Here is a 12,499-nt window from a genome sequence, read left to right as displayed (position 1 = left end):
AAAGTTATGTGTCGTGCAGTCATCAAAGATACACGAGTGGGCCTTCGTTTCTGAAACTCCAAATCGATGATGTTTCGTTGAATGGTTCGCACACTGACACTTGTTGATGGCCTAGCATTAAAATCTGTAGCAATTTTCGGAAGGTTGCACTTCTGTCACTTTGAACGATTCTCTTCAGTTGTCTTTGACCCCGTTCTTGCAGGACCTTTCTTCGACCGGAGATTTGATGTGTTACTAGATTCCTGATATTCACGGTACACTCTTGAAATGATCGTACGGGAAAATCCCACTTCATTGCTGCCTCTGAGATGCTGTGTCCCATCGTTGGTGCGCCGACTATAACACCACGTTCAGACTTACTTAAATCTTCATAATAACCTGACATTGTAGCAGCAGTAACCGATCTGACATCTTCACCAGACACTTGTTGTGTCATATATAGGCGTTGCCGACCGCAGCGCCCTATTCTGCCTGTTACGATATCTCTGTATTTGAATACGCATGCGTATAGCAGTTGCTCTGGCGCTTCAGTGTGTATTGACCATGAATTTATCGCAATCAATCAGCTATAAATTATTGCCATTGGGGATATTTTATGGGTAGGCTGACGCTTTCGATCGTGTGATCCACGATAACCTCAAATAAAAATTTAAATATTTTTGAATAGTAGACAAAAGGTTGGCGGGTTTTACATTAGTATGACACAAAGCAGAGTGTATCAGTTATATGTCGATCACGTAGCAACACGTACTCGAAAGTGAAGTGAAGAGACATGGTATAACACAGTGATCTGTTTACAGCTTTCTAGTTTGTATTACATGCACAAATATTCTTTCGATGGAGCAGGTACAACTATAGAAATGAAAAGTAATACGGTCCTGAAATATTTAAAAAGAACATATGGCTCGAGGCACACCATTAATATTAAACATTGATAAGACTCAGTATATACAATTTATTACTTCTCATTGACCTCCACAGGCTGTAGAAATACTCTGCTCAAAGAGTGATGAAGTGTTAGGGAGCTAGTATCTTGGAGTACTAAGGTGATGAGCGAAAATAAAATGAAATTGTAAATGTGATTATTTATTTATCCTGGAGGGCGACTTTTTAATTACAAAATTAACTGATATCAGTTCACCACACAGACTAAGTCTGAAAAGACATTGTTGGGTTCTGAGGAATAATCAGAATTTTCATAAATTCTGGTTATTCCTCGGAACCCAACGATGTCTTTTCGAATTTAGCCTGTGTGATATATCATGGAACAAATAAAAAATTTGGCCAATAAGCGTCTTAACGTAAATGTTGTCGGCTGCAAATGACAGATCAAAAGAATGCAACAGCTATTGCACTTTATACCATCCGGACTGTTCAGTGTGTATGACTGTACAAGTTTGGCAGTCAACATTTGTGGCACTGTTAGTGAAGTATGTCCATACACGAAGGCAAGGTCGTACCACATCAGATGAGAAAAATCGGTTTTTAATTGTCCTGCGGCCAAAACGCGCATAAAAACCAAAACGACATCGGTTTATAATTTTTCTTGGACCAAAAACTAAATAAATATCAAAATGATACCGATTTTTAACTGTCCTGGGGAAAAACCAGTATAAATGCAATATGGCAACTATTTATAATTGTCGTGAGACTGGCGCAAGACAAGTTCAGTGTGCTTGTCACCTTTTTCTGCCACAAGCTGAAATCGAGAAACAATCCGTTCCACAACAGATCAGTGTGTCCTGTGTCATCTTAAGAATGTGTTGCCTGACGTGTGCCTTCTATTTAGATACTTTCGTAACTGGAATACCGAACACAACTTCTTTCAGATAATCCCGCAGCTAATAATTCTGGAATTTCCGAAATGCGTGTACAGCACCCGCTTCACCAGCTGTGCATTGTGTGGAAGAGCGCCATGTTGCATGAAAATGACCCCTACCCACACACCCATGCTGTTGAGGGGTTCGAATGACGATTCTAATAACGCTTACCAGTGACGGTACAGGTAACAGGACCCGCAGGACTCATCTCCTCCCAATAATACAGCCCTACGATAAATGATGCCTTAAACACGCGCCACACAGTCAGCTCTGCAGAATGAAGTGGTATCGGCTGATGTGTGTGCTTGTTTTCCGTTGCCCATATTCTGCAATACTGCGTATTGACATGTCCTTGGAAATGGAAGTGTGCTTCATCTGTCCACTGAATGTACCCTGGTCATTCATTATCCATTTCAAGCCAGCTATAAAAACCAGAGCGAACATTTCTCTTGCTGGCAGGTGAGCCGGAAGCAACAAATGGACATGGATAATTTTGTATGGATAGCAATGTAGGATGTTTCGCATGAGTTTATGCACCGTACTCGCAGACATGTTCAGCGTTCGGGCAGTTCCCGGAGTACTGAACATTTGCTCACTACCGCTCGACCCCTCCTGCAGTGTTGTGGCCACATCTTCGACAGACATCGGATCAACTCTTTTCCTTCCCCTCCTACATTGCACTTCAAAAGAACCTGCCTTTTCGAATGTTGTGATCATGTTTTCCAGACCCTTACCAGACATCGGACCAGTGCCTTTTATCATACTCTTGAGCCTCCGGAACTTCTGTAGGGCTACTGGGGCACAGTTAGGCTTCTTGCAAAAGAGCTATACCGTGAGCGCGCCATTCTTCTAGGAGACAGCGTCTCGGACGCAAACTGAGGAACATCCGTGTGCCACGCGTCTTTTGGTGTGCATATTATGACGCTTAAAATGCCAACTGTCGGTCAAACTTTCGTTAATTTTTGGTTCCATGACGTGCATTGCTTTCGGTGTATTGTACCTCCGTGCAAAATTTCAGGGGAGATTGTTAGCATCTGTACGCCCAAAGATTGTTGTCGCGCTGTGAAAGATACTGTATTTGCTGCTAAGGAGCGGCATTTTTCCTCGACCGCTCAACTAACTGAGCAGCAGCTCGTCTCTTAGGGAATGGTGCGTCGCCGCTGCGGCGCGGGAACAAAGGCTGTGTGAGACTCGCGGGCAGCCCCTGGGTGACTGGTGGAGGCAGCGGCCCCGGCTAGTAACGTCTGTCCGCCGGCCGCCACTCCCCTCCCTTCTCGTCCGATCAAAGCCTCAGACAAAAGTCTGCGGCCGTCGTCTTGCTTCTGCAGAGACCGCCTCTGCCAGCAAGCTCTCCACATGTCTACTACATCCTCGGATTATTCTGCGAGCTGCGCAATTTCACCAGAGCTGTAGAAACCTGCGAAATGGACCATAATAAGACTGAGATAAGCACGTTTTACGATTACTGTTCTCGTAATTCGAGCTCTTGTTGTTGTTTTTGTTTTTGTTGTTGTTGTTGTTGCGGCCTTCACGTCGAGTACTGGTTTGATGCAGGTCTCCTCGCTAGTCTGTCCTGTACAAGCCTTTTCATCTCTTCGAAACTACTGCAACCTACGAGGCGTTTTTTAAGTAAGTACCATTTTGAAATTAAAAAAAGACGTGCTAAGACATCTCAATAATTTAATTTTGCATGAAAGCCTGTACCTTAATCTACGCACTGACGCCACTACAGTCTGATTCTTCCTTGTTTACGTTGTGTACTGCGTGTTTAAGATGCCTCCGATAATCGTGAGTCCCGCCGACTGTGAAGTACAGGCTGTTATAAGATTTCTTAGTGCTAAAGGCCTAAAAGCGATCGATATTCATCATGAAATCTGTGCAGTTTACGGAGAAAACTTTGAGTGATGAAATGGTAAGAAAGAGGGTGAGAGCATTTAAAGATGGCCGCACAAATGTGCCTGATGGACAACGGAGTGGGCGTCCTTCGGTCGTTAATGAAATTTTGGTGCAGGAAGTGGACAATAAGGTGAAGAAAACACATGCTTTACGGTTTCCTCCTTGCGGAATGACTTTCCTAATGTTTCTCATAGTGTTCTGTATGGCATTGTGACCGAGCACTTTAATTACCGAAAATTGTGCGCACGTTGGCTACCGAAAATGTTGACGGATGTGCACAAAACAAAACGTTTAGACAGTGCATTGACTTTGCTTGAGCGGTACCACAACAACTGTGGTGATTTCTTAAGCCAAATTGTTACGGGCGATGAAACATGGGTGGCCTACGTCACACGAGAATCAAAGCAACAGTCCATGGACGCAGGGAAAGGGATCGTTTTACTGCAAGAGAATGCCCGTCCGCATGTGGCGAATCAGACCAAAGATCTCATCACATCTTTTCGATGCGAAACTCTAGATGATCCTCCGTACAGGCCCATCTTGCGCCCAGTGACTACGATCTGTTCCTGCACTTAAAGAAACACCTGGGCGGTCAGCGTCTTCAAGACGATGACGAAGTCTAAACAGTGGTGATGCAGTGGTTAAAAAAGTCAGGCGGCAGACTTCTATGAGGGGAGCATTCAGAAACTGGTACAACGTTATAAAAAGTGCCTCAATATTGACGAAAATTATGTAGAAAAGTAGATTAAGGTACAGGCTTTCATGCAAAAATAAAATTAGTGAGATATTTTAGCAGGTCTTTTTTTAATTTCAGAACGGTACTTACTTTAAAAAACACTCCTCGTACGTCCGTCTGAACGTGCTGTCTACCTTCAAGTCTTGATCTCCCTCTACGATTTTCACCGTCCCACTCCAGCGTCTCTGCACCCCCCCCCCCCCCCTCCCACTCTGGAAATTCCCTCCATTATCAGGCCCAGATGGTATCTTTCCAGTTCTACTCCAACAAACAGTAGAGGATTTAATTAGATACCTGTGTAGACTTTTTAGGGTCAGCCTAGCAGCAGGAATCATTCCTAATGCTTGGCGGACAGGGAGAGAGTTATTTTCGTTCCTAAGCCAGGGAGAACAGATCATACCGAGAACAAGGATGTGATACCGATCAGTCTGTCCTCATTTTTTTAAGACATAAGAAAAACTGGTCAGTGTGCACTTTAGGGATAAGAGAGTAACTGATGTTGCTCTACACGTAATAGAACATGCATATCAACCGGGTCGGCCTCTGTGGCCGAGCGGTTCTGGGCGCTTCAGTTCTGAACCGCGCTGCTGCTACGGTCGCAGGCTCAAATCCTGCCTTGGGCATGGATGTGTGTGATGTCCTTAGTTAGGTTTAAGTAGTTCTAAGTTTGGAGACTGATGACCCCCAGATCTTAAGTCCCATAGTGCCCAGAGCCATTTGAATAGCTTGTGACGAGGGCCTCCCACTGGTAGACCACTCGCCTGGTGCAGGTCTTTCGATTTGACGCCACTTCGACGACTTGCTCGTCAATGGGGATGAAATGATGATTAGGACAACACAACACCCAGTCCCTGAGCGGAGAAAATCTCCGACCCAGCCGGGAATCAAACCCGGGCCCTTAGGATTGACAGTCTGTCGCGCTGACCACTCAGCTACCGGGGGCGGAAAGGTACACAAAGCTCTTCACTTTCAGGAAATACATTACGACTAGCGAATCCATGATAGAGCAGCAGAGGAGCATGACGATGAGACCACCTACGGACGTGGATTGAGACCATACTCAGACGAAGGAAAGTAGAAGCCACCATGATGAATGAGAAAATGGCAATGAAAACCACCAGGGGAGACCAGAAGGGCGGGACTTGTCTCAAGTACTATGGAACCTACAAGGGAAATTCCCCATTGCAATCCCCCCCCCCTTCCCTTAGATTTAGTGGTAAAATGGCCCAGTGGATATCCCATCAAAAATCAAAAACCGAACACATTTCAGGCATGGCAACAGGAAGGTATGCTTAACTGTGAAAAAAGAAGCAAAACAGAAACAGCGATCGGTTCAAGCTCAATATGGGCAACGTCGAGGAGTGCGATTGCAGTCCATCTCGGCGTGTTCCATTGATGAATTCTTCTCGGGTTATCAGCCGAGTGGTGGCGTCGTCTTGTCGCAACGTTTCGATGAGTTTCGTATGGCGAAGATGATGGGTACGAAACTCATCGAAACGTTGCGACAAGACGACACCACCACTCGGCCGATAACCCGAGAAGAATTCATCAACATCGAGGAGTTCGCAAGAACCGCGGCGTCGTCATGGTTTGGTCACTGTCTTGGACTGCAAAGCGGGAGATCTGCGTTCAAACCTCACTCGTGCCCTATTTTTTTTTTCACAAAAATTTTAAATTTCAGTTCGGTCATTGACGTAACTGTTCTCCTTCTATAGTCTTGGCTGTTGTCATACTATACATCGGTCATAGAATATGAGTCATGTCGTAAGAATATCTTACCGTTGCAAGTAAATGTGATAAACAGCGAGAGCAGGCGACATGCCGTATAGACCACTCACAGAAATGTAAACAACAAGTAAACGGATAGGAAATATTTTACAACAAAGGATTTCAAGTGTCAAAGCTTCCAAAACGGAACGCAAGGGTCATAACATGTCGTACTTTGTAGAGCAAATAAAAGGTACGTCCTACTGAAGGTCCTTCCGCTATACCTCGCTGTTGCAAACGGACGTTACACCACGACACAGGCAATAATTTGAATACAGCGAAAAGACATGTAATAGACAGTATGGACAGTTTATAATTCTGTGACAAGAAATATGGGGCAGGAAGGAGGTTTGAACAAGGAACTTCCCCTTCGCACTCAACATCTTGCCCGCACAACTAAGACGACGTGGTCATCCCCATTCGATCGATGTTGCACATCTTAAGGTTGGAGCTGTTTCTATTTTGTTTCTTCTTTCACATCTCAGTACACCTTCTTTCTGTTTTCATGCATTATGTGTGTTCAGTTTTTGACGGGCTATGCAGTGGGCCATCTTCCCACCAAATCTAAGGGGGATATGAAGGGAAGTTTCCCTTGTCAGTAGTGAGTGAACTCACTGAAGAGTTAAATACTAGAGACGATTTAGTTAGAGTAATACTTGATAAATTTTCTAGAATCGTTAGAACAATGGCACAATGTGCACTAGACATTCTGGAAAAATTACACATTAAACAGGATCGAAGGGTTAGTCCCAAGAACGCTGTTATAGTATCATTTAGAGGAAACAAATCCAACACATGCTGGACTCTCAAACTCCTCGGTGACACTTTGTCAATACAGGTGGCAGTGATAACCATGGATGTGAAACTACTATAGACCCCTTATATAAAGAATACATATTTCAACGGAAAAAACACTCTTACGATCACTTAGAAGGGTACGTGGTAAAAGCTGTGGTGTAAACCCCAGTTGTTTGTACTGGATGTACACCACTCTAGTAAGACCTATGATAATTTATAGAGCAACAGTATGGTGGAATAAAGAAGAGCAGAAGACAGCTGCTTAGAAGTTTTTCAAGGTGCAGAGATTGCCTTGCTTAGCCATAACAGGGGTAATTAGCAGCACGCCCACTGCTGGGATGGAGACCATACTGGACATGTCCCTGCTACACGTTTGGGTTACAACGGAGGGAGCAGCCGGGGCATACAGGTTAAAAACTGGAAATAAATGGATTCCTTTAGGGTATCCATACTTTCACACCAATACAGTGAGTGTGGTAAATATAGGAATAATCACGGAAGTGCCACATGACAGTACACTAGCTTCTAGTTGCTTCAGTAAATCATTCAGTGTAACAATTGGAAAAAGGGAGCAGTGGAAGAACGAACCACGAGACAGTTCAGGAGACTTAGTCCGGTTTAGTGACGGTTCAAAAACTGATGAAGGCGCTGTGGCTGGAATATACAGGGTACAGCGTAGATTAGAGAGATCAGTCTCTCCAGGCAAGATGACTGCACTATTTCAAACAGCAATATCCGCTATCAGAGTGCGCGCGGAGGAGAATTTGCGTACTTGCAACAATGAATGTAGCATCTACATTTATTCAGACAGTCAAGTAGCTCTGAAATCTCTATCGGGCTCTGCAACGAGATTAAAAGTCGTTTCAGAATGTCACGAAGCCCTTGGGATACTACAGGAAAGCAACAGCGTGAAACTTCTGTGGGTCCCTGGTTACTCGGGAATCAGTGGCTGTGAACAAGCTGTAAACTGGCCAGGATAAGCGCGTCGACTCCTTTTACTGCACCGGGTCCTGTCCTAACCATCACTGAGCACTCCGTCTTCAGGCCACAATTGGCCCATCGGGACCATCCGACCGCCGTGTCATCCTCAGATGAGGATGCGGATAGGAGGGGCGTGTGGTCAGCGCACCGCTCTCCCGGTCGTTATGATGGTTTTCTTTGACCGGAGCCGCTACTATTCGGTCGAGTAGCTCCTCAGTTGGCATCACGAGGCTGAGTGCCACCCATCCCGAGATGATTTTAAAATGAAAACTGCGTAGCTGGATCACGAGACATCGTGTAGAATTTAGGATATCAGCTACAAAACAAAACCATGGCAAGCTAATGACGCCGAAGCCATGTTTCAAGGGAAGTTCCGTAATCCCCAAATCGAACAGTAAACTGATCAAATGCATGGTAGAACTCACGTCTGGCCATGGAGACTTCAAGAAGCACCTAAACACCATATGTATAAAGCAAGAAGAGTTTAAGTGTAGACTGTGTGGTAAAGAGGACGAAACCGCATCACATCTAATCTACCAATACAAAGCTCTGGAGGGCAAAAGACATAGAAAATTCGGGTCGGCAGAGCCCGAAGAAATCGTATCTAATAAGGACCAAGTAAACGGTCTCCTGTACTTTTTAAGAGTGGCAGGTGACTTTACTATACCCACAGGTATCGAAAACGTACAATAAACTCAGTGTTGGTGAGGGCAACAGAGTACTAAGACCACTGTGGTTTTGTCTAGCAGCGTAAATCAAATCAGATCAGTCGGTCGTCATGAGCTATTTTGCTGTCCAAGTAGCAAAACTCGTCTACTACTTTTTGTGTCATTTTCGAAGCTAATTCCCTCAGCATCTCCTAATTTAATACGACTGCTTTCCATTACCTTTGGTTTACTTTTCTTGATGTTCATAACTTCAGTTCAAGTAACTATTCATTTCGTACAACTGATCTTCCAAATCGTTTTCCGTCTCTGGTAGTTTTACATTGTCATCGGAAAACTTCAAAGTCTTTGTTCTTCTTACTGAAGTTTAACTCCCTTTCCCAGCTGCTGCTCAGTATACTCGTACAAATTGAATGAAATAACTGCAGTCTAGTTTTTATAGAAGTTCTATATGACCTTTTGGTCTCTGTATTTTATTCCTGATGCCCTCAAAATTTCAAAGATTGTATTGTAGTTAACATTCTCAAAAGCATTCTCTAAATGCTACAAAGTAAGTTATTGTGAATTATAACATATAAGTTCTGTCGCTAATCTGCAATCGTCCTTGCGTAATCCTTCTAACCTGTGCTGAACCCACACCTCAAATAGCGTTTGGAAATGGACAGATAAGCATTTGAAGAAATTCCAGCGAATAAAATACTGTGTCTTCCAGTATGTCCAACGAATCGTGAACTGTCTGATGGAGTCTTCTGTAGCTCCGTGTAAACAACCGACTTTGACGTATAAAAATCTTCTTATCAAGTTTAAGCCGAGAGAATAGGTTTCACTATGGAGATGAAAGACAGTTTTTAAATTCCTATATGTACTTCAAATTATATTTTTTCCTACATGAATCTTACACCAGGGTCAAGGGTAACATGGTACGATTCCGTTTCTGCTTAAGTATTCTTTTCTTAATGTTATTTCTCTCACTTTTCCTTCGCAAACTGGTCAGTTACAAAATGTTCTAGCCTTGGCTTTAAGTTTCTAAATGAAGTGTTGAATCTCATACCACGTCACGAGCTTTCAAATACCAAATCATATGACCGGGTGATGCCACATAACTTAACAAACCACTAGTGCAGTAAATTCTACCCTATAGTTTGGGCGTACTTTACTTAGACTCCGACACTTCAGGATCACATAATAGATCAGTAGAATAAGGTAACTCTTGGATGATAATTTACAAATGAGTTTAAACAACGCATAAAAGCTTCATGGTCTCTAATGATAGCAACGTCATCTTATTTCCAGAGATCTGAAGAGAAAAAAGATGAAACACGCTTACATAATAAATCATTCGAAAAGATTGTTTTGTGGTATTGGTGTGGTTGATGAGGTTAGCGACTTGAAGTTTCCATGTCTAAATGGTTGTTGCTAAACTATTGTGTCAACTTGAGAATGTATACTAATGAGACGATAGTAAATGTTACTTCTCTCAATGTGACGAAGAGCTTGAATCCTAATAGCCCTGGAAGATGAAGATATCGAGGGATACGAGCATTGGAGAACAAATGTAGTTTGTGAGTGTGTGGAGTAGCGTGATCCATAAAAAGTGTGCTAGTGAGATTAGTGTAGAAAGTCAGAAAGAAAAAGCGATGTGTATCGGAGAACGAACATTTATAAGAATAAACCATCCGATATAATTAATACTGATAAGGCTCGTGTAGGGTACTTAGATCCACAATCTCTGCAATAACCTCCAAATTAGGAAACAAAAGATACACAGTCATCAATGCACATGCAACGACAAACGATCAGAACAGTAAGAAACCAAAGGAGTCGAAGACTTTTGGGAAGACATGGAAAAAATTACAAATAAAATACCAGAAAGACATTTTAAATTGTATTAGGAGACTTCAGTGCACAGTTAGGCAAAGAGAAGATGTACAAGCAAATCGCAAACCAATACACTGCACACAGACGCACCAACAAGAATATGGAACATCTCAGACTTTACTGTCAAAGTTTTAACTTGAAAATTATGTAAATGAAAATTTCAAACCATAATATGAACACTCACAAAATGGGAAACGCCCAAAAATGTAAAGGGAGAATTTCAAATAGGTTACGTAAAAATAAAAAACAAATATAAAAGCGAAATGCTGAATGTGAATACACACAAAGGATTTTTCGAAGCCGACCATCGTTTGCTACAAGTAAAAATTTGGCCACTCCCAAGAAACAGAAAAAAATTATAAGACCGGACCCATAATACCTGAAGATAAACAAAGACAAAATTATTGAAGAAATTAATCAACTTACAACCGAAAACTGGACACACCTAGCGAAGACAATTCAAAATGCAATGCTCTGGGATCAACCTCCTAAGAAGCGAAAACATAATTAGTGGAACGCAACTTGTGATCAGGCCATTGAGCATAGAATCCAGACCTGGAAGAAGTTTAGCAGTAACAGAACAAAAGGGTCACAATCCACAGAAACAATCATCAAAAATTATCAGAAGAGTGAAAAGGACATATGACAAAAATATACTAAACGTAATCGAGGAAAACTTCAAAGAAAGTAACATAATAAACTTCTACAATTTATTCAGGAAAAATATAAAGGGTTATTAGTCCCCAAGTATTTGCTTCAAAAGAACAGATGGGTCATTGGAAACAAATACTAAAGAAAACTGCAAAATTCTTAAAAACTATTTTGATAAACCCGTCGATTACGAGAAGCTTAAAGAAAAATTACACTTCGAGAAAACAGTACCAAACCCAGACTCAAAACCGCCTTCAATTACAGATGTAGAAAAGATTACAAAACAGCTAAAAACAACAGAGCCCCAGGAAAAGACGTCATTGTCTCCAAGATCTGGAAATTCAAAGACCAAACCATCACAAAGAAAATCCATAAAATTCTCACGCAAATATTAAATACAGAGAAAAATCCACAGGAATGAAAATATGCGTTGATTCACTTTCGCCACAAAAGACCTACAAGACAGACTCTAACAACTAGAGAGGCACCTCTTTATCACAACTCACCTACAAAATTCTCTCCAAGGCATTACTCGACAACCTATAACCACAAACTGATAGAAAAATAGGTGAATTTCATCAGCGAAGGCCCTGAATGTTAGACGGACGAACAACACTGTAGTCACATTCGTGGACTTTGAGAAGACCTACGACTCCATAGACAGTCAGATTCTCTTTGACACACTACAAGAATATGGAATAAACTGAAAAATTGGACACTCATACTACAAACCCTTCCAGGCACCACATTCAAAATAAAATTTATGGGTGAAATCTCAGATCCATTCGAGATACATACAGGGGCCAGACAAGGAGATTGTCACTCACCGCTTTTATTCAACACGGTCTTGGACAAAATCATCAAACAACGGGAGGAAAAGTAAAAGGAAATCAGTTAGGAAGAATGTGTGGGAACAAGACGATCGTAAAATGCCTGGCATTTGCAGATGACCTGGCAGTGCTGAGCAACAATAGACAAGAAGCACAAGAATTACTGTAATACATACATGAGGTCTCTACCAACACATGTCTACAGATATCATGAGGAAACACAATATATGGAGAGAAAGAACAAAAACAACCAAGTCAAGTACACAGAATATGAAAAGGTTAAAGAGAGGAAAAATTCAAATATATTGGAGAATGTATACAAATAGGAGGGTCAAACAAGGTACCCAACACAGAAAGAACACACAAACTTCAGAAAGGGTATATAGTGACATGGACGCACTACAATAAATGAAACATTTCAAGACAAGTCAAACTCAGGTACTACAGTACAGTTGCACTACCAGAAGCACTCTACGC

At 42.2% G+C, this 12,499-nt stretch overlaps 1 protein-coding gene across 1 annotated transcript in view; it reads left to right on the top strand.

The window, feature by feature from the left end:
- The window catches only part of LOC124789559 (potassium voltage-gated channel subfamily KQT member 5), a 506,704-nt gene that overhangs the window by 202,227 nt on the left and 291,978 nt on the right, over positions 1–12,499 (top strand). The window lies entirely within an intron of this gene.

This window comes from Schistocerca piceifrons, chromosome 3, assembly GCF_021461385.2.
Source record: "Schistocerca piceifrons isolate TAMUIC-IGC-003096 chromosome 3, iqSchPice1.1, whole genome shotgun sequence".
In the NCBI taxonomy this organism is placed as follows: domain Eukaryota; kingdom Metazoa; phylum Arthropoda; class Insecta; order Orthoptera; family Acrididae; genus Schistocerca; species Schistocerca piceifrons.
Note: the sequence above shows the minus strand (reverse complement) of the source record. Positions and strands in the feature narration are given on the sequence as shown.